Source organism: Mustela nigripes, chromosome 14 (genome assembly GCF_022355385.1).
Source record: "Mustela nigripes isolate SB6536 chromosome 14, MUSNIG.SB6536, whole genome shotgun sequence".
Lineage (NCBI taxonomy): Eukaryota > Metazoa > Chordata > Mammalia > Carnivora > Mustelidae > Mustela > Mustela nigripes.
The window spans coordinates 53,950,698-53,974,629 of record NC_081570.1 but is presented as its reverse complement, the minus strand read 5'-3'; the positions used below and the strand labels follow the sequence as shown (position 1 = coordinate 53,974,629).

The 23,932-nt window shown below is 37.4% G+C and overlaps 1 protein-coding gene across 6 annotated transcripts in view; it reads right to left on the bottom strand.

The window, feature by feature from the left end:
• Positions 1-23,932, bottom strand: part of PDE4B (phosphodiesterase 4B) — a 551,888-nt gene that overhangs the window by 347,785 nt on the left and 180,171 nt on the right. The gene's annotated exons all lie outside the window — the stretch shown is intronic.

The following is a 23,932-nucleotide window of genomic DNA, read 5'->3' as shown; positions in this document are numbered from 1 at the left end:
TATAGGTATCTATAGGTAATCTATAGGTATTCCTTCTGAGGCCCATTCGCCAGTCAATACACTTAGGAAGCACAAACAGAAGAGACAGAAAATACTAACTCAGATCAGGAGACAAATCTCTACAATATTGCCCTAATTAGCCCTACCAGCACTGATCCTTCATTCCTAAGACTTTATCTCCAAAGCATCATTATTAAGTTTATACTTTCCCTCTTTGTTCTTTTACTACATATCTGGTTATTATTCTAATATTGGTTCATGCTTGCAATGTTTCTTTTCTCCCTCAGGTGGACTATAGGCTATTTAAGGAGAAAGACTTTGTCTTGTAATTAAATTCCCCCCAAATCAATGGAATGTTGAAAATGGTTAACATTTTTTCCACCTGAAATTCCCTCTCCCTTCTCCCAGATTGTCTGAACCCTTTCATTATACGGGGCCAACTATTATGTGGAGTCTCTCATTCTATAGCCCTCATTAACAACTTCTTCTCTGAACTCTTAACAGTGTTTGTTGTCTCTATCACCACTTGGAGCTAAACACACACCACCTTGTTCTTGGCAACACCTCTCCTATTTGAGCCAAAAAGATGATCCTTCTACTGGAGAGAAAGCAGGAAAACACTGTGAAACCCTGACAAGCTTATTTGTCTTCCTCAGTAGGTAAGTAACTTTGAGAAGCCAAAAAGTATTGTCCATGATCTAGTGTGAGGGACAAAAGGTTTCAGTAGGATGAAGATGACATCCTGACACGACCGCTCAGTCTAATCATATCAAATTAGAGTAAAGCTGCATTAGCTATCTTTGTAGTTCTACCACAGTGACAGAATTAATCAGGTAGGCATTAAGCTAGGAAAACCAAAAACCTCAGTAAAATCTTACACAAAATCAAAGGCAGAGGTTACTGAGAACTCTCCAAGGTACCAAAGGATTATAACCATTTGGTCTACCCACCAATGGCAAGAGTCCTGTTTCTCAGTGTTCTTCAAGAGACACAATTTATTTGCTTTATTTATGTATGACTTCCACAATTATGAAGTCAGGTGTCTGCTTTAATCTGAATACTACTACATGTAGCAAACTGCTACAGTGCACCTATTTTCCTAACCTAATAATGATGGGTTCTTGCAACTAGCCAAGCTAGCTACACTGTGGACCAGCAACAAAATTTCCAGGCCAAATTTCAAATAGGCATTTAAAAAAAAAAAAAAGCTGAATCTCCCCAATATTAATGAAAGCTCTTGAAAGAGAGAAACTGTGCCACTGAGTATCAATAAATGCTTATTGATAATGACTACTTAATTTTTCTTTGAATTCTATGTACACAGTCTAGTGCAAGTCTTGTCATGAGTGACCATTCAAAGAAATCTTGTTGGCTGACTGACTTAAAGTGAAGAATACAAACCTGGGGCTTGAAAGATGCCTGCAAATGAACCAAAAAAGCACATTTAGTGCCTGTATGTCTCTGAGTATATCGTCCATTTAACGAGCCTTCCAAACCATATCTGGAAAGTCTTCCAGCTTAGATTTTGGTTAGTGCTATCCGGTAGAAAATAAAGAGTATGGTTACATGTGTAAATATCTAATTGTCCGTGTTTCTGTATGCAAAAGAACCCCCATAGGAAATTGGTTTGCAAAGGACTGCACATAGGATGTGATACACTAAAAATAATTTTCTAAAAAGTACTTGCTGAACTATCTCATAAATTTGCAAGAGACATTTAAATAACTCTATGCAAACTGTAAACTTATTCTAAAAATTTATTTTAAATAAATTAGGTATCAGTTCTTTAATTAATGATTTCTAGGCCAGAAAAAGCACTAATACACTTAGCTATCAATGCAATAATATCAAAATAAAATAGGCAGCAGACTACTAGCCCTAGGCAATTTTCATCAGTATTAGCCAGGTCATCCAAACTGTCTGTCATTGTATCAGGAAGCATCTGAATGTGAAAATAGTAAGTACTCCTTCCATTAATTTAAGAATGTAATTACACTAAAAAGCAGCAAAAACCTTAAAAATGGCATTTTCAATCTTATATTTTCATTATAAAATATAGCATTATCTAATTGTAACATCCTATAGCATTTTATTTTTTACAATTTATTTTTTATTTTTAGATCAGTCTACATCACAAACTCTTTTCATTATTATTGTACACATTTGTATCCTCCTTAGCACACAGTGGGCCCTCAACTGACACTGGAGAAAGAGAGAGAGGGAGAGAGAGAGAGATGGCATTCTCCACAGATTTAAAATTATGTTCCATTGACACATTTATAATACAGTATCATTTGAATCTGATAATGCTACTTCTTTCCAAAACATATCCTTAAGTTGAATTATTTGGAAGACCATTTAGGATGCTGACTGTCACCATAAAACAGTTTCTAGGTGCCCAGATATTTTTGAGAAGGATATTATTAGAATAAGAACCTCATATTGGAAATGACTTGTGAGACTTCTGTTTGTGTCTGCGAAAGCAAAGTAAAGCACAAACCTGAAACACTGAATTGTAAAACCTATCTAGTCAGAAAAAACTGTATTATAAAAGTCAAAACCACATACTCCTTAGGCAAAAGTCTTCGTCTTACTTCTCTAAAACAGCTAAATAGGTCACATTGCAAGAGTAACAGTAAACTAAGAAGCAACTTTCACCTCAAAGAGTCTATGATATGTGGAGAGCTATGTAAAAAATAGCCAGCTCCCCAGGTGCCAGTGTGTAAGTGGTTTTAAAATACAACTGGAATAAATCAGTTAACTCTGATTTCCACATGCAAGTTTTTATATACTTGGTGAAATGTAAATGGCTCTTAGAAAGCACTCTTGGATAGAAATTTTCTTAAATCTTACTGATAGTGGGTTATCTCCATTAAGCATTTCTACACTTCACAAGCAGTAAGAGGGAATAATCAATAGTTGCTCTCACCTGAGCTTCTAAACCCCCCAAAAATGGGTTCTTTAGAGATTTTTACCAGAAAAGGATGACTTGTTTCATTTTATAATGGCCTAGAGAGGTCTCTGATTCCATCATAAATGAAGTTTTAAAAACAAGAAAATCTATAGAAGCACCAGAAACATTTTGCTATTTCTACATTACTAACTATCTTGAACAGAGTAAATCAAGTTAGCAAGACAGTATGATCCCATATGCAATTTTTGGCCACAAAGAATCAGTTGTTTACTACTGACATTGAATATATGTAGAATAAATTCAGACAGTATTATAGAAATGCTAAATTACTATCCTATGGTAACCACATATTTTTATTAAGTAGCTTTTATTTTTTAGACACAATTGTAGGCTAAGTCTAGTGGATATGATCCCTTTTTCCAGATTTATTTTAATACTCCATTAATTGATATAGAAATGGATAAATTAATTCAGCATATATATATGTGTGTGTGTATATATGTGTGTGCATATATATACATATATATGTATATATATAAACATATATATATATGGGCTTTTATATACTTAACACAATGAAAGATGTTGCTTATCCAAGTATAATAAATTTCCTGCTCTCAAATCTTTGTTCTCATAGTCAACAGTCTGACAGAAGATGCCAAGTCTGTAAACCCCCAAAGAGCAAAGAAGTGTTTGTATGGGCATAATCTAAATTCATGAAAACCATCCTCCAGCCTTCTTGCTTGAAGCTGGTGCTCCCTACGCTAGCTAGTCCTACTCCCCATCCCACCCCCACTCCATTTGCATCTTTTCTCTACAAGAACACTCAACAGAGCCTACACTCCTCTCCTTCAATAGCTGCCCTGTGTATTCTGCCTCTTGGAATATCTCAACATCTCCTTCCACTCACATCTGACTTGGGATTGAAAGCGAGCTGCATTGTTATGCTCCTTATCCATTTATTTCTGATCCGAAATCAATCAGTGAAGTCCTTGTGAAAGAACTGGAAATATAGGAAGCTCAGGGAATCTACAAATTTATTGATTATTCCATTACTTCTTAAGATATCCTATATTGCTTATTTCTCTTGTATGGTATCTCTTGGCTAAGACAATTCATCCTGTTTCTTTTTAGATGCTCTTTGTCTTTTCCCTCTCACTGACTGGACTGCACTTGGTACTGTCATTCACAATTGTGCCTAAAAAATCATCTGTGCAATTTATATCTCTAATACCTGTACTCTTCCTTCCCCTAGAGGCAGTTGCACTGGAAAGGCATTACAATGTGAATATACGTAACACTACTGAACTGTATACTTAGAAATACCTAAGATGGTAAATTTTATGTCATGAGTATTTCACCACAATTAAAAAAAAAAAAACAACTGCGTTGGTAAAGAGCAATGAGTGAAATGAAGACAACTCTCTCATCAGATTTGAAAATTCAAAATCCAAAGTATCATCTTAGGAATCGGAGAAGGTCATCCTTAAGTACTAGGACCCACTGGCATTTCTGAATGAAGAGAAGCCTCTCCACAGGCTACCATTGCGATTGGCCTTTGGTTCTACCTATTTCAAGTACATCAAACTAAGTCATTATTGTAAAAACACTTAGGTAAACAAACATTCATTGAGTGTCAACTCTAAGTCAAGCATATTGCTGGGGGAGTTGTGCAGAGTGTGCAGTTCAATTTTGAGAAAGTAGTAATAGATTTTTGGAAATTGGTGGCTGAACACACTCAATCATAGCACAGTTCAGTAGTTAAGAACACAGACTGGGGCCTGACCACCAAAGTTTGAATTCTGGTTCTGCTACTTGCTAGGTATGACCTTTCTGTCTTTTTGCCTGGCATTCCTCATCCTTAAAATGAGGATACTAAAACTACTTTATGCATGAAGTGGCCAGGAGGATTAAATGATTTAATATTTTTGAAGCTGTCAGAGCATTCCCTGGCATATAGTAAGGGTTCCCGAAGTGTCCACTAACGAAATTCACAGATATATACACTGAGCACCTAACTAAATGGAAAAGTCCCTGCTGGAAGTGATGATGAACATTTGTTTGAACTGTGCCCTAGAACCTCCCATTTAACATGGTTTGTTTGGCTCTTTCAAGAAAATATTCAAGTCCTTGAAAATATCCCCTCCATCTGTGATGACTGAGAACAGATTGTTTAATGAAGAGAAGAATGATGACGGCTAAGTCTCCTTGTACCAGACTCCCAGGGTGGTCACTTTTCCTACCCTAGAGCTTCAAACCGTGCAGAAGGGGGAGAAGAGCAAACTGGTTGTTGGGGGAGGCATGCTGTGATTGTTTTCAGAGAGAAATACACCATTACAATTAAGTGTTATTCTTAGGTTTAAAAGAAGAAAACAAAAGCGAACACCAAAATCCAAGTTAAAAAAGTATCTGCTCTAATTCTGGATGGAATTATAATGATGCTTTCTGAGCAGGAGCCTGAGCTGCATGACAAATGTGAGATCTTTTATGAGGACCAGATGGAGACATTAAATGTCTAAAGAATTTGAGAACATGTTAAAAATGAAAATCCCAATCCAAACACAATAACTGTGTCTGATGTGTGCTACTGCAAAACCAGAAAATATTTAGGACATAAACTCCTTAGAAGATTGTCTTTCACTGAAAACTAAACAACACTTAAGAGATCCCAACTGGTGAAAAGTTGGATAAAATATCTTGCACTGAAGTTCAAAAAAACAGCACTTGGACCAGAGCAAAAAGTGATGATGTAAATGCTGATATTTGTCATTATTACAATATGAAAAAGAAAACAATTATAAAACCTAGATCTCAACTAACAATGAGTTTCTTAACTGAATCCCTAGAAGGAAGAGGCTGCAATTATTATAACCTAGAAAACCAGATGTAAGTTCTGTGTTTACAGCAAAAACCAAAAATGTAGATTGTCTCTCATTTTGCTAACTTGTATAGCACATCTGTTCACATTTTAGAAATATCTTAATTGTTCTGACAAATGGTATGTGAGCAGGTTTGCTCATTCACAGTAATGCAACGTAATTACACTATTGTATCCAACAGTTGTATACAATATTGTATACACTTAATCATCCTCAGTCTATGACCCGATGGTAAATAGGGACAAAAATAAGTTTGTTTCACGTGCAGTAAAAATACAGACACCTTAGGGGGAAAAAAAAATTAAGAAAGTCAGTTCAACAGCACTTACCAGTTACCCAAAAATATAAGATTACATTTATTGCAGTGATCATTTCACTGTAAACACATATATCAAATCATTATGTTGTATAACTTATACAATGCTACATGTCAATTATATAACAAAACTGGAAGTAAAATAAAAGAGTTTGCCAAAAAAGAAAGAAATAGCACCTGGAATCAAAGAAATTAGTCTAATATGATGACTCCAAATACTTTTTCTTCCACATAATGCATTTACAATTGTAATACTCTCTCCTGAAAATACTCACATTACTGTCGCTGTTTTAATAGCCTGGTTATAGCTGGGTTAGGGGTGGGTGGGTGGGGGAATACAGTCATGGTTTATACTATGTGCACTTCCCAGTGCCCTTACTCTATGAACACCATATCCACGTCCATTTCTGATATTAGTGACATAAGAACAACTGTTCCAGTGAGAGTCAAAGAAACTTACTTCCAATTGAAAAATATTCACTTATTACTAATGCTGAAGATGGATCCACATTTCTGCCTTTAGAAATATAGCTAAAGCACTAACCAGTTTATACACACACACACACACACACACACACACACACACACATATCATATGAACATACATATTTATATATATAAAATATTTGAGGGATGATGAAGCTGATTATAGCTTCAATTGCCAAAAAGTCTTATAGGAAGAAAATGGAAGAAAGTCAATGAGGTGGAAATTTAGGAAGTCATTGAGAAATGATGGAATGTTAAGACACATTATAGAAGACTAACCTGGGAGCATAAAGTGAAGTACTGGATATGAAAGGAAAGAAAAATAATTTCTACTTAATGTTTACTAGATATCATATTATCTGACTTAACCTTCACAAAAATAAAATAAATTTGATGGCATAGTGGATACAATGGGAGGAACAAAACGGATTATGCGTTCTTTTCCTAAGATCATACAACTAGTGAATAATTCAATTGGAGTGTGAACTAAGGTTTTTACATTAATCTATTGTTAAATTTTAATATTTTTTAAATTTATTTTTGCGTAGAGATTAAAATATTTACTTTTACTATTTTTATCTATCACGTTGTATTTTAAATTATCTGTTCACGTTTCTCTTTTCCATTTAACTTGGAGTCTTCAGTGCTTAAAACTGGGATTCTTAGGGGCACCGGGGTGGCTCAGTGGGTGAGGCCTCTGCCTTCAGCTCAGATCATGGTCTCAGGGACCTGGGATCGAGCCCCGCATGCGATTCTCTGCTGAGCAGGGAGCCTGCTTCCTCCCTCTCTCTGCCTGCCTCTCTGCCTACTTGTAATCTGTCTGTCAAATAAATAAATAAAGTCTTCTTAAAAAATTGGGATACTAAACCAGTCAGTTCCATTCATTCATTCATTCATTCAACAAATATGCATTAACTGCTTACCATGGGCTCATTTGTTTTATAGGTTTAGGATATTCAGCAAGATAAATACATAGATACACAGATAGAAAGCTATGATATGGGCATGAATATACATGTAGATATAGATGTAGATGTATATATCAGGTATGGATAAGAACTATACAGAAATTCCAGCAGGGTTAAGAATAGTAGGAAGGCCAAAATAGAGAGTATTATTTTATATAAATGGTCAGTGAAGTCGCCTCCAATTAATTACATGAATTGAAGCAATGACCTGAAAGAATAAAGTGGGCCATGCAGATGTCCAGGAGAAATTCTTTTTAACAACAAAAAAGGGCACAGATCCTGATGGGATGCAGCATATTACTGTTTGAGGCCCAGCAAAGAGACCAATATGACTGGAATGGTGTGAGGGGAAGGAACGGAGTTTGAGAAACAACAGGTCGGAAACAATAGGGCCTCCCAGGTATAGTCCAAACAAGTTATTCCACAGTCTGTGTAACAAAGTAGCCCATCTTTGAAAGATTCTGAATAGACAACTGGTACAACTGCTCTCACGTATAAAGAATCACCATGGCAACTGCATGGGGACTACGTTGTAAGGATGAAATCATGAAGATCAGTTAAGAGGTTAATTTAACAAACCCAGTACGAGATAATCAGAAGGGTGGCAGAAGTGGTAAAGAGAAGGAGTCAAATTCTGGATACATCGTGAAAGCAGAGCTGATGGGATTTGCTGAAGCAGTGGAATGTGACATGACTAAGAAAAGCAGGAGTCATGGAAGACTTCAAGGTTCCTGGCCTAAGTAATGAGAAAAATGGAACTGCATTTTAGTGAGATCGGGAACGGATGGCAACATGAGTCAAGATGGGGTGAAAATCGTGATGTCAGTTTTAGATTTCGAGGATTTAGCAGTAAAGTTGGCCTTTGGATAGGGATCTAGTTCTGGACTTCAGAGAAGTCTGGTTAGAGATATAAATTTGGAAATCATCAGCATACAGATATCATGAATAGAGCTATGGCTCATTTGCAGAATGACAGATATAATCTAATAGGACAGCAGATCGATGATGCAGGACAGAACAGAGGTCGTGCAACAGCAAACCCTTTGAGGGTGAAGGAGAAAAAATGTCGGACATGGTGGAAGGGTTGGCTTCAATGAGGTACAGAGAATGGATCCACAGAAATAGGAAGGCAGGCAGGAAACATGGGCATGAACAGGTGGGCAGTATATTTAAATAAATGAAAGGTTTGCTAATACAACTGCAGGCCAGGGACATTTAGCCCATCATCTGGGTCTGTGCCTCGAGGGGACTGAAATGCAGGTCCATCCCCCAAAATACTTCCCTTTGCCTCTGCTCCCCATGCACAAAATTCTACAAGCAGAAATTAATTGTCTTAATGTTTATTTTCATAAAATGGAATAACACAGGAAACCCCCAGAGTCACTTATGCTTAAGTGTGAATGAATCTGTCAGGTCGTCCCTGTGAGGAAGCTTTCAATAAGGAGACATGAGAGTCTGAGAACCCTGAGGATTTTCCCATACGTGTTTGGAGTTGGAGGCTGAGAAGGAGGTGGAGTGGAAGAGTGCCACTGACTCTATGGAACACGTCCATATAAATATTGTATAACCCTAAATCAGGACATACGGGGGCACTTCTTGGCTTACTCCTTTGTAGCTGGGTTGGCTAGCATCAGGCAGTGGATCCTTCTGAATCTCAGTTTCCTCATTGGTAAATGGAGATAAGGATAAGGATTACATGATATAATATGCATGCAGTATAGTTTTTAGTGTAAAAAATTCTAAACACCGCTATCTTGTATCTTTCTCTCTTGGAGCACCCTTCCTGCTTGTTCACACCCACAGACTACTTCCTGGTACACCAGTTCCCAGTTCCTCACTAGTGATTAATTGCTCAAAAAACTCAGTCATCCTAACAGGGCAGATTCAAGGATCATAGACATTTGGAAAGAGGAACTGCACCACTGCTCTGTAAACCTTCTAGTTTCATAATCAGGTTGGCACCACTTAATAGTAGTGAGAGAACTCTGTATTGTATACTTGTATTCTTTGATCACATATCTATCAAAAAAAGTTATTGCACATGCCAAATAACTGTATACTCTCCTTGGCTAGATTAAAGCTCCTTGATGGCGAAATGTTATGATGTTTGCCTTGTATGTGTATTGCCAACAATAAACATTTGTTGTTTGGAATCCATACAAAAATGAAAATGCCAGGCACACATCAGAAATAATTCAGTCAGTGATGTCTATCTGGTTTTTAGCCATTGAAAAAGTACTGACACATACAACAGTGTTTTAAGAAACTCTAAACATAAACATCTAAACTATCAGAGTACCTAGTACTTGGCAAATGCATTTTTAGCATTCACATAAAATATAAAATTCATTAATGCATCTTAAAGGGAAGTCACATTTTTAAAAATCTTTTATGCCTAGAACTTCTTAGAAGCCTTTTTTTTCCTTCTGAATGTCTCTGCCAAGTTACTTTGCAAAAAACCAAAGCACTCTACAGCCACTTGAATTCAATATGCATACCATAATGCATGAGGTTTGGGTGGAAGAACAGGTAATCATTAATTCCACTTAACAAAAAAAGCTACCAGCAGCAAATATACAACATATGTACTCACAGGTCTTTTGGGATGCAGCTGGCATTAAAACTGAAATCCTCTGAATCCCAGGCAAGTACTGTGTTTATAAAGATAGCTCCCTCATATTAGACTCCACAAATCTTTATTCAGATGAGGTAGTTGCTTAATTTAATCTACAACTACCAGATAGGGTCCCAAAAATCTTATTTTATTCGTTTAGACAGAACCAGAAGCTTGGCATGATCCCTGTGAAGCCCCAAATCATTTTACTTTATTTTACATTGTTGCAAAGCTTTGAATTTATCTGGATAGCAGACTTTCCAAGGATGTACAAATTCGCTTGAATAGAAACACCTGTCTTAAAGATACCTTTCACTGCCTTTCAATTGCTAGGAGACAGAATCAACCTGATCAATGATAATGTGAGAAGGAAGTCTGTGTCAAAAGAAAAGCAATAACTTTTATTTCTGTTTTGATGCCTAAATATTCTTGGAAATGACCAAGAAATCCAGAGCAATTTGATTTAAATGCTAGAAAGTCTTCTGGATAAATATTAAACACAACTTTCGCTGCCCTGAATACTGGTTATATGAGCTTTCTATTATCTTTCTGCAGGAAGCACGAAAGTGATGTCAAGCCCCATGGAGGCAAATAAGATCCAAAGTTACCATTTAGTCCAGCCCGTCTCCATTACAGTCTCTCACAAAAGTGGTCCCACTGAGCAGAAACTCGTCTCTTTGGTATGAAACAAAACATCTGTGGAACAATGTGTGTGGTATTTAATAATGTTTACTAACAGGATGTTCTTTACATACAACCCCAATACACCTGCACCTTCGAAGCCAGTCACTTTATTTTGTAATCCTTAGCAATGGTTTATCATTATTTTGTCCCATAATTTTATCTTTGCTCTTCTTCCAGCAAAGCAGTTCCAATTTTTTATGTTTTTCAATAATTCTAACTAATTTTATAAATGTTATTTATGAATAGGGAAAAGGCTGTTTTATTTCGACTTTACTGATGAGGAACTTGAGCTTCCAAAAGCTTAAAGGACTACCTCTGCCCCATTCAGAAACAAAACAAAACAACAGTTTGTAAGTAGTGGCGCCAGGATGTATGTCTAGATTCTTTTGACTCTAGATTCTAAGCTCTTTTACCATTGCTTCTCATGAATAAACTCTCTCATATAAACAAATAACTAGGAGGTTAGAGTCTACTGACTAGGGAAAACAAATTCACTGACATTCTGATCTTTGGAAAAGAACTTTTTTTAAAAAATTCAATAAAAAGATATTTAAACGAACTTAAAGAAATAGTGTTTCACTGGCATCCAGTTTCACAATGAGATACAAGTATCCAATTCAAGAAGGTTACTGAAATCTTAAAGAATACAGATCATTTTACGGACAAAGTTGTTTGCAGTTGTCTTTGTAAAGAATGAAAGTCCTTAAACCCCATTACATGGTGACTTCTCTTTCATTTTAAATTTTATCTTACTGTGGCAAGAATAGCTCATATGGGCTTTAAGATAAGGTACGATCCTAGGAAACTAAGTATCCTATGAAACAAAATGATATAAAAAGAATGAACATGTGCAATAATCACTTAGCAAAAACTTAATTAAGCCATGTCATGTGAAATATTTAATTAATTTATATTATGATATATATGCTATGTATTTTTGTATGGAACCCTAAACTATGGATACTTTAGTGACTTAATGTCTGCTGATTACCTGTCACTGGCTAGGATTGTGCTAAGGACTAGACACACATTCATTTAATCTCCATAGGGACCTAATGAGATACAAAGTAGCATTTTGTCAATTTAATTTTATGTAAATTCAATTAATTAATATATAGTGTATTATTAGTTTCAGAGGTAGAGTTCAGTAATTCACCAGTTGCATCCACCACCCAGTGCTCATTACGCTGTGCCCTCCTTAATGCCCACTACCCGGTTATCCCATGCCTCCACCACCTCCCCTCCAACAACCCTTGGTTTTTTTCCTATAGTTAAGAGTCTCTCACAGTGGGTGCCTGGGTGGCTCGGTTGGTTAAGCGACTGCCTCTGGCTCAGGTCATGATCCTGGAGTCCTAGGATCAAGTCCCGCACCAGACTCCCTGCTTGGCAGGGAGTCTGCTTCTCCTGCTGACCTCTCTCCTCTCATGCTCTCTCTCTCTCTCTTTCTGTCAAATAAGTCAAATATTTAAAAATTAAAAAATAAAGAGTCTCTCATGGTTTGTCTCCCTCTCTGATTTCATCTTATTTTATTTTTCCCTCCCTTCCCCTACAGTCCTGTTATAATTTCTTAAATTTCACATGAGTGAAATCACATGATATTTGTCTTTCTCTGATTGACTTATTTTGCTTAGCATAATACCCTCTAGTTCCATCAACGTCATTTCAAACGGTAAGAATTCATTTTTGATGGTTTAGTCCTGTGTGTGTGTGTGTGTCTGTGTGTGTGTGTGCGCGCGTGTACACAATGGGATACAAGTATCAAATTTGTGTGTGTGTGTGTGTGTGTGTGTGTGTGCGCGTGTACACAATGGGATACAAGTATCAAATTCAAGAAGGTTACTGAAATCTTAAAGAACACAGATCATTTTATGGTCAAAATTGTTTGCAGTTGTCTTTGTAAAGAACGAAAGTCCTTAAACACCATACACATGGAGATTTTATATATATATATAACATCTTTATTAACACATCTGTCAAAGGACATCTGGGCTCTTTCCATAGCTTGGTTATTGTGGACATGGCTGCTATGAATATAGGGGTGGAGGTGCTCCTTTTGGATCACTATGTTTGTATCCTTTGGATAAATACCTAGTAGGGCAATTACTGGGTTGTAGGGTAGTTCTATTTTTAACTTTTGAGAAACCTCCATACTGTTCTTCAGAATGGCTGTACCAGCTTGCACTCCCACCAACAGTGTAAGAGGGTTTCCCCATTTTCCACATCCTCGCCAACATTTCTTGTTTCCTGATATGTTAATGTTAGCCATTCTGACTGGTGTGAGGTGGTATCTCATTACAGCTTTGATCTGTATTTCCAGGATGCCAAATGATACTGAGCATCTTTCATGTGTCTGTTGACCATCTGAGATACAAGTAGTATTTTTCTAATTTTTCAGGTTCAGAAAGAGGAAATAAGCCAGGTTAAATGGTTTGCCTAAAACGTAGTGTCTGGTAAAAGGTGGAGTTAGGATTCAAATGCTATGCTCTGCACTAGACCACCCAGCTTCCCACAGTCCCTGTGTTGTTTTGGTAAACAAGAGCATGTTAGAGACACAACTCTGGTTCCTGACTGAACACAGACCTGGCAGAGAAAGTTGATAGGTGAAGAGAAAGGGCATAGTTAACCTCCAGAAGGTAAAATATGCATTTGGATTTCAGTGGTAGAATCTTGGGAAGAAGGAGTGGGGCAGCTAAGATACTAGCAAGAGAGAGCTGGATCCCTGAGTTTGGTGACCTTTCATCGGAGACAAATAGTCCTGATGGTGAAAGAGGTTTCCTATATAAAATGCTGAGGTAATGGTGGCCCAAGTAAGCCACAGAAGCACTCTCAGACCTTCTGCACTGTAATAAACAGTCTGAGCTTATTAATTTGTGGAGGAAAAGAAAGTATAATAAGGAGACATTTTGAGATAAGTTTTTGATGACACTGGAATTTTTCCAAAGCATTTGTTCACTTAATCCTATATTGGCTTTTTATATGTGGGATCTTGAAATAAACAAGGCATCATCTTATGCCTTTTTTTTTTTTTTTTGCATTTGCTTTCAAGCTGATTAGTGCAAATGGGTGGAATTACTTCAGTGTGGTTCTCTTTCTATCTCTTTCACACAGTGGACAATAACAAATGACTTTTCAAAATATCTTGGTGATACCAACCAAAAAAGGTCATTAAGTTTCTTAAGAGGACATAAGCTATTCACACTGGGTCTTCTAATATGCATATCCATATAATTACACACGGTTCATTAGAACGTGATTATCACATGATAACAAATAAGTGATATTTTGTTTCTTCAGTATATGGAATGGTCACACTGTGGATATTATAAAATTATTTCTTTGCAAATTCACATGCAGTTTCACTCTCAAATTGGCACAGTCCATAACTAGTGATGCTTTTCAAACAACAAAAAATAATTTCTGCTTTAGCAACCAAGGCTGAAAATAACGTGAATATCTGTGTATGTTTAGAGATTTAGAAAGTTATTTAATTAAACAGTAGCATCTATTATGTGATTTATAGTGCATGGAGTACTGTGTTAAGTACTTGAATACACTATCTTAGAAGATAAATAGCTAATAGACCAGATAGATAGCTATGTTCTTTAAATTAACACTTGAAAATATTTAAACATAAGGCTATTTTCTGTTTTGCAAATGAAGGAACTGAGGTACTGTACAATTAACTAATCTAAACTCTTAACAGCAAAGTCAAGAGAAAATAATGAAACCAACTGGCTTTCTTGGCTCCAGATAATATAACATAAAATGAAGATTAATAGTAATAAAATTCCAAATAACATCAAAATTATACAATCATAGAACCTCATGTTTAGTATATGAAGACATTATATAAGGTTCCATTCTAATGATACAAGTTTCATAGTTTTAAAAAAACAAATAATATGTCCTCTTGGGGAAAGAAAATTTATGTGCTATAGACATCCATCCTCTTAGAAACTGCTTCAAGCACCTAAAACCAACAATTTATCACTAGGAAAAGTCAAAAACTATTAGAGATACCTCTAACCCTCCATTGTAACTGTTCCAATAGTTGACTTTAAAAATGGGGACCCATGGGACGCCTGGGTGGCTCAGTTGGTTAAGCAGCTGCCTTCGGCTCAGGTCATGATCCCAGCGTCCTGGGATCGAGTCCCACATTGGGCTCCTTGCTCAGCAGGGAGCCTGCTTCTCCCTCTGCCTCTGCCTGCCATTCTGTCTGCCTGTGCTCGCTCTCTCTCCCTCTCTCTCTCTGATAAATAAATAAAATCTTTAAAAAAAAATGGGGAAACAGCTTATTTATAACTTGTCAGTGTGCTAGTATACCATTAAGAATTAAATTCAAATCATGATATGAGAATATGCTGATAGAATGGAAATATAATTCCATACTTTAAAAATAAATATGGGGAATGCCTGGGTGGCTCAGTGGGTTAAAGCCTCTGCCTTCGGCTCAGGTCATGATCCCAGGGTTCTGGGATCGAGCCCCGTGTTGGGGCTCCCTGCCCAGCAGGGAGCCTATTTCCTCTCTTCTCTCTCTCTGCCTGCCTCTCTGCCTACTTGTGATCTCTCTCTCTCTCTATCAAATAAATAAAACTTAAATAAATAAATAAATAAATATGAGTCTCTTTTTTTGTTTTTATAAATTTTATTTTTTAATTTAATTTTTTTTCAGTGTTCCAAAATTCATTTTTGTGCACCACATCCAGTGCTCCATGAGTCTCTTTTTGATCCCCAAACCACTGCTCTCCATCTAAATGTGCTCTCTTCAAAATAAAGAAAATGGACACACTGTTTTAGATGTGGAGAGAGATACAGAGAATAAATGTAGAAAAATATTACTAATTAGTAAATCTAGGTAAAGGGTGTTCATCGTGCCACCCTTTCAACTTTCTGAAATTTTAAATCTTCACTCCCGGGGCGCCTGGGTGGCTCAGTCAGTTAAGCATCTGGCTCTTGACTTCAGCTCAGGTCATGATCTCAGGGTCCTAGGATCAAGCCCCGTGCCAGGCTCCATGTTCAATGGGGAGTCTGCTTGGGATTCTTTCCCACTCCCTCTCTCTTCCCTTTGTCCCTCCCCTGCTCGCTCTTTCTCTCTCAAATAAAGAAATAAACAAAATATCTTTTTTTAAAAATCTTTACTCCTAGTGACCTCTCCTCAACCCAGACATTTCCACCTTATGCATTTGGCTTGCTGCCATTCCAGGACTTTTTTTTTTTTTTTTAAGATTTTATTTATTTGACAAAGACAAGAGAGCTAGGGACACAAGCAGGGGGAGTGGGAGAGGGGGAATCAGGCTTCCCACCTGATGTGGGCCTCCATCCCAGGACCCTGGGATCATGACCTGAGCCAGAGGCAGACACTTAACGAATGAGCCACCCAGGCGCCCTCCTGGACATTTTAGATGCATATAATTTTAATGGTAGAAATTGTCTGCAAATCTCTATGACTTTACCAAGCACAGACACACAAATTTTTCCTGTCTCCATTCATTAATCTCTTAAACTGGTGGTTTTCAAGTACTTGGATATAATGGAATCTCTGTGAGACTCTTCCCAAGTTTTCCAAGGCTCCAGTCATCCATGTTGCTTATTTCGCCTGGGACCAGAATAAAGATCGTGAGCACCCTATTTTTCAAGGAATACCCAAAATGGTTTCCAGCACACAGATATTCTAGAAAATGCCATTTGAAAGAAGTCGTTTTCAAAAAAAAAAAAGTCATTGTCTTGAAGCCATACCACCCCTCCCCCCTTTATTTTCTATCTGTGTAATTCACAGTAAGCCTGAGTCGTGAGGGGTATAGGTAAGAGAGGACAAGTGGGTCTGTGGGAGGAGCATGCCACGTGACAGCTGTTCTCGCCCACAAAAGGTCTAGAGAAGCAGTCATTCGTATTCTCCCTCAAAGAGAAAATGCCTCAGTTCTAGCAAGAAGTAATCTGAGACGGTCAACAAATTACTTTTTTTCCCCCTTTTAACTTAAAGTACACAATGAGACTGAAACGCATCTGTGTCAGACAAATTACTGGGAGTAACAGAGGTCTCACCCTCCAAGTACAGAAAAAATGAGGCAGTGCCAAGTGAAAAATTTCACTCCTGCTGTCTTTTCTAAAGGACAAGGGTTATTAATTCACAATTTCCTCACTCTGCAAGTCATGGGCTCTTACTTCCAAATTCCCCGTGGGGAAATCCTACAAAAAACTCAAAAAGCCACAGCTCTTGCTACTGTTAATATTTTAGGTGTTGCATCAGTGGGAAAACATAGATAACTAAACATTTTGATATGTAATATGCAAACGTTTTAAAGGCCGAATAGCAAATAGATTCCTTTGTACAACACTTCCACCCAGTTAATAAGAGATATGTAGAGCCTTCCTGAGCTGAAGCACCAACTGTGCTATTTGATTCATGAAGAATAACCAAATAAATCACTGTAAAGTGCTCCAGACAAATATTTACTTTATAGCATTATAGGCTAGGTGGTAGGATTTGTACAAAGTGACTTAATTAAACAGGCTACCATGTAAAACACCCAGCCTCCAGCGAGATATTGTAATTAGCCCCATATCTGTAATACCCTAGGCCACAAAATACTTAGCAAGCTGGAGTGGACCTACTGGCAGAAAGGGAACACAGCCGGTAAGAGATGGATGGAGTATTTGTAGAATGAGTATTAACTAAGCTTCCTTTTCTCTTCCCTCGTATCAGGCCAAAGGAAAGACCTTTGAAGAACAATCAGAGCCATTCCTTCTTTTATCTTTTTTACAAATATTTATGAAGCGCCAGCCTTGCTTGTAGGTGGGTAGGATGTGGTAAAGAAGACAAAATCCCTGCCCTCATCTAATTTAGAAAGGTTGACAGATAACAGAGGAAGAAAAATATATATATATAACAAATGAGCATGTCTTTTCAGGTAAGTATTTTCAGGTGGTGGTAAGTGCCAATAAGAAAAATAAAGCAGAGTAAGGGACTGGGAGGTAAAAGAGTGCCTTTTTTCTTTTTTTCTTTTTTTCAGATGAAGGGTCAGAGAAGCTTTCTGTAGCAAGTGACTTTTTTTTTTTTTTTTAAGATTTTATTTATTTATCTGGCACACAGAGATCACAAGTAGGCGGAGAGGCAGGCAGAGAGAGAGGAGGAAGCAGACTCCCCAGCAAGCAGAGAGCCCGATGCGGGGCTCGATCCTAGGACCCTGGGATCATGACCTGAGCCGAAGGCAGAGGCTTTAACCCACTGAGCCACTCAGGCGCCCCAGCAAGTGACATTTTAAGGGAAGCCTGAATAGAAGTTAGAGAGTGGGCCATGTCCCCATCTAAGGGACTAGCCTTCCAGGCAGAAGGAACACCAAGTGCAAAGGCCCAGGAGCGGAAACATGTGAGGTTTGTTGAAGAACAGAAAGGAGGCTACTCTAGCAGGAAAGTAGCAGATGCGGACACAGGTGGCCTGAAGCTGGATAATGCTGGGCCTGGTAAACCCTGGTAAGCATTTGGGATTCTTTCCTGAGAGTCCTTTAAATGACTCAAGCATAATATTGCTGGTGTCTTTACAGTGATGTTAGAGAAGAGGGCATCTATAAACATTCAAGGAGAAGAACTGGGAGACCATAGAAGAGGGAAGAATGAGAAAGGAAAGCAAATGGGATTTCACGAGGGGGGATAAACTCTAGCAGCTGGTCAGTGGGCATGCTTCCCAGACCACCTTCCAGCATGTATCTTGGGAGTTGTCATCCTTACTCTAGGAAGCCCCTTTTACAGTAAGTATTTTAAAAATTCAATATATTGAAGACTTGTGGACACTAAAAGACAAGGAAAACACCATTTATACACTTGCATTACTGAGAAAATGCTTGCTCTGATTAAAGCAACAGACCGGGCTAGGAGGCATAGATTTCTACTGGCATTCAGTTCAGTCCATAAATGAAGATAATTTCTGTAAACACATATACAACTCTCCAGGACAGATGCGAAACACAACACAAGCACCTCCAGCAAATTAGGACCGAGCAATAGGGTTTTCCCAGACGCACCATCCTCCCAAGCACCTCTGCTGATTGTCTGATGCATTTGGGGACCCTGTGCATCAGCTAGCACCCTGCATGGCATCATGCAATGCAGGGGATGATAAATGTAAGGGGATACCAAATTTACATAGTTGCCTCCCGTTTTCCATAAACAGTAATTTGTTAAGTCACAAAGAATGTCATCGGCACAGTTTTCAATGTCATGGGATAGACACACTACTTAGAAGCCATTACCCTCAAATATACATTCTTTTTCCCCTTGCCTTCTAATCTCCTCACCCACCAATCCATTCTCCACAAAGCCTGCCAAGTCTCTTACCAAAGTCAAAGCTACTTATGGCAATCCCCTTCTCACGACCTTGCGGTGGTTTCCCACTGATGATGGAATAAAGCCCCACGTCCTGTTCCTAACAGTGGAATCTCTAAAGTATCACTCCAGTCTACAGGCACTTCCTATCTTGGCCACCTTGCACCTCATGCTGGTGACTCCAGCCAACTTTGCTCACTCTCCCCCATGCTCTGAGCCAAATCCCAGCTCAGCCCCTTATTTGCTGTGTAACCCTGGGTCCTCCCTGTGCATCACTTCTTTTCCTATAAAATGGAAGTACTCACACTATATACTCATAACTCATGGGCTTTTCATGGGCCTAAGTAAATATACTTAGAATAATGTCACATACACGGCAAGTACTAAATAAACATGAGCTCTTATTATTGTTATGAATTAATGGAATTTCCTTGTTATTATTTCTCTGACCAAAAAAAATGGCCTTCCTGCCCACTCTTCTCCCAGAAAACTCCTACTCATTTTTCAAGACCCCACAAAAACATCACCTCTTCTCTAAATCTTTCCTAACACATTGACTCACTTTCTAGTGGTCTTTAATTCTTCTGTACTCTCATGATACACTGGGGCATCACTCTTCAAAAGCATTATTTGCACAACATTGATTAATTATTAACACATAAGTTTACTTGCCAGGCAGTATATGAGTCCTTTGAAGTTCTTTGAAGGCAAGTCTATGTCTTCCTCATTTTGTATCTCCTAAACCCAGAGTAGGGCCTGGAGCACAGTAGTCTTCCAACAAATGCTTTGTTCAATCAACTATTCAATCAGTAAATATGTAAGGACACACATATTTCTCAAAAATTTTCCAATGTTGCTTGGAAATATTGCAAGGAAACTGAAGAATACAAGGCACAGATTTAGCAGGTTTAGCTAAGAAACTCGGCCCAAACTGCATATGTTTCTTGTCTAAATTGTGCCTAAAACTTGGCAAAAGCCTGGCGTTATTTACTGGTTTGTTTTTACTCTTCCTCTAGCCATTCTAGTATTGACTTGTCAGGCAGGAGCTCCTTAGAGCATGAATGACGTCCTTTAATACAATTGCAATCAATCATTAGACACAAGAGTACACATTTCATGAACCTTTGTTAAGATGAGGGAAGAGTCCCAAGATATAGGTAGAATTCAATGGGGGGAAAGGGAGAAAAATACAAGTCTTTCTAATACTAACTCCAAGCCAAGGAATATTGCTCCTTGGACAGGGACATTCCCATGGGCAAGCACGGATAGATGGACAGAATGCATTTACTATTCAGGAGGGGAGTGCTAGGGGAGGTGGGTAGTGAGCCAAGAAAGTAGGGAAGGCCATCATCAGTAACTTTCTTCACAGCATCACTGTTGATGGTGGAGGAGAACCACTGACTGTAGTGAGAACATCAGCAAAGGAAAGAAGGTTGAAGAAGCTGGACACTGTGGCAAGTGCCAGTCAGGAGAAAGCAGGCCACAGGAGTCAGGCAGAATAAGATTATGCCTCAGAAACTGTCACCCTTTGAGGTTAGGGAAAAATAATTTGCTGACCTAAGGACTTAATTTTCTAACTCCCTAACATTTCACTGACACTTTGCAATGTAAGATGTGTTTTTTATTGATATATATTTTTAAAGATTTTATTTATTTATTTGACAGAAAGAGATCACAAGTAGGCAGAGAGGCAGGCAGAGAGAGAGGAAGGGAAGCAGGCTCCCTGCTGAGCAGAGAGATCGATGCATGCGGGGCTCCATCCCAGGACCCTGAGATCATGACCTGAGCCGAAGTCAGAGGCTTTAGCCCACTGAGCCACCCAGGCGCCCCTCGATATTTTTTTTTTTTTTTATCATCTAACAATGAGTGTGGCATCTACTACTGACCAAAAAAAGAGTAAAAACATCAAAACTGCAAGGAGAATTTGGAAATTTGGGATGGTGATTCAGAGTCAAATTAATGGGTCACAAAGTAGATGTGCATGGAAGAAGCTAAAGCAATTGAGAATATTTTAAAAATATCTACAACATCTAATCTTGCAAAGAACATGAATTTAGAGTACTCTTATACTCCAAATGAATCTTAAATGAGATAATACACAAGAGTATTCTAGCAACTAATTTAAAATACAGTAAGTGTTGGAAAGCATATAGGTAGAATCAGAATTTCTTCTTGCTCATAGCAATGCTCAATTCTGTATGTTGAGGATATAAAAAAAATAGTTCCTATGGGACCAGTTAACCCTGATCTTTGGATTCATGCAAGTCTTTTTTTTCTTAAAGATTTTATTTATTTATTTGACATGGAGAGAGAAAGAGAGCACAAACAGGGGGAACAGCAGGCAGAGGGAGAAGGAGAAGCAGCCTCCCCGCTGAGCAGACAGGGCTCGATCTCAGGACACTGGTATCATGACTTGAGCCAAAGGCAGGCACTTAACCAACTGAGCCACCCAGGCACCCCTTATGCAGGTTCTTATAAGCTTTTCCTTAGTATTTTACTGAGGAGCAAAAATCAGATTTTAAATATTGTTATATACAGACTGATGACCATCCAGAAGCATTTTCTAATACCTGGACTATGAAGTAGTGAGACTGTGTACCAAAAGAGATTATAGAACTATTTTCTCCAGAGTCATAATAAATAGGGCAGATTTTCATATGTCAAAGATGGAGTAATTGTGGTCTGCCCAAGGGTAAAAGGAAGCAATGAGATAATCACCCAAATTCCTTCCAGATTCAGGATTGTTTAAATAGTCTGATTAGTGACAACCCACTGGATATCTACTTCTGTTTTCAGATATTTTAAAAATAATCCCAGAGTCAATATTTCACAAGTCCTTCTTCAATCTTCTTCCATTAGCCCACACTTCATAACTTGGGTTTTCAAAACCAGAACGACACGTTCTTCTGACCAAAATATGAAATCTACAAATAACTAAAGATAAAAAAAAAATTGTTCAGTGGGTTTGGACATAAACTGCATCTTCTGCTTGCTTAGTTTCATCATGAAAATTACTTTAATTTCAATGCTGGAATCAAAACAATCCAGTCTTCTTAAAAGAAGCCTACTGTCTACTGTAAAGTAATAACATGTTTTTAGAGACTTCTAAGTGCATATCTTGGAATTTCTAACTTAAATGCATGGTTTGGAAAATACCAATCATTGATCGTGAAAGGATGGTTACATTTCATCATGACAAAGAAGCAAAAATAACGTACTTACACTCCTATTTACTCATGTAACTATTACATATGATGCTAAAAAAAAAACCAATGTTTTAGATAAGAAAAAAGTCATTCAAATACGTAAGATATGTGTATATTTTCTAAAAAGAAATTTTCATGAAGTGTTTCACAAAAATAAATTTGAAAAATACTAAACATATAGCGAAATAAAACAACAGAAATAAATGTGACTATGAACTTAATCAGGACTTGGAAACAAACTGATACAGCTTTACTAAGCATGATGAGAAGGGGAGTATATGAGTTGAGAGGGGGGGAAAAAAGTGAAAATGAATCATGGCCATAACTAATTTTATTAGTTTGATGACTAATGGATTCTTTAAACCTATATTATGGTACATTATAACCAAGTCATGTGTTTTAAAAGGGGGGGGTAGTTTCTGACAATTTGCAGTAATTTTTGTTTTAACTCGGCTAGAGGATCATTCCAATAGCATAAATTAACTTAGATGTCATTTAATTGTTCTTTTTGTAACTTGCTGCAAGAAAATTTATATAATACATGAGTGAAACTGGCTCTTTCATCACTTTAAAATTTGGGTTCTTTTGAAAAGAAAAAAATCCAGTATTTATAGCTCATGTTCTTAGCACATCAAAAATCTATTCTCAGTAAAAGAAAGGTTACATTATTATATTCAGAAACTCTATAATAAGGAAAATATTACCAAAATTTTAGGAAGATTTACCATTATCTGAAAATTAGCTTATTAAAATTAAATGTCCTTCTGGTCAAAATAATGGTTGATATTAATACAAGCAATAAAACATGTAAGTCTGTTAGTTAATTGTACATTTTCCATCTTTGTTCTTTTTATGAGAATGAATTATACCCACATCCCTTCTCCTATTCAGTTATACTACTTAGCAAACTATATGAAAATACTCACATTAGGGGTGGAGTAAACCACAAGAGAAAGGAGTTCTTCAGTACATACTTATATATAAATCTCTATATACCTATGCTGCCATTGGTAGGCTTTAAAAAACTAATCATGTGCATTCTATGTATGAGACTAGAATTAAGATTTAATTCATTAAAAAGATGACCAAAAAAATTCTCCAATGAAGCAACTGTATGAGCAGTAGTCCATTTTCAGAAAACAAAAATAACTGTATCATTTTTAGCTAGGTAAAGTATGCTTTAAGCTAAACACGTGGTACCCATCAAAGGCAAGCTATATATTACTAGGAGTAAGTTGAATTTGCCAAAGCACTGTGCAATGTATGAGACAAACATTTTGGAGGAGTGGAAAGCAGAATGCAAGTAAATATTAATCTGCAAACCCAGACATCCTCGGTTTATAATGCTGGCTGGCCACCTAACATGCAGTGATAAAAATCACTGTTAGAATTGTCTGTCAGAAAAAAAAAAATTATCTGTCAGAAGTACTTACCTGCTCCCTTTATTGCAATGGTCCTTATTAAATAAAAACTATACAGATACCCAGTTTTGAAGGGTATCTTTATCTGAAAGAAAATATATCCTTCAGAGAAATCTGAAATGCCC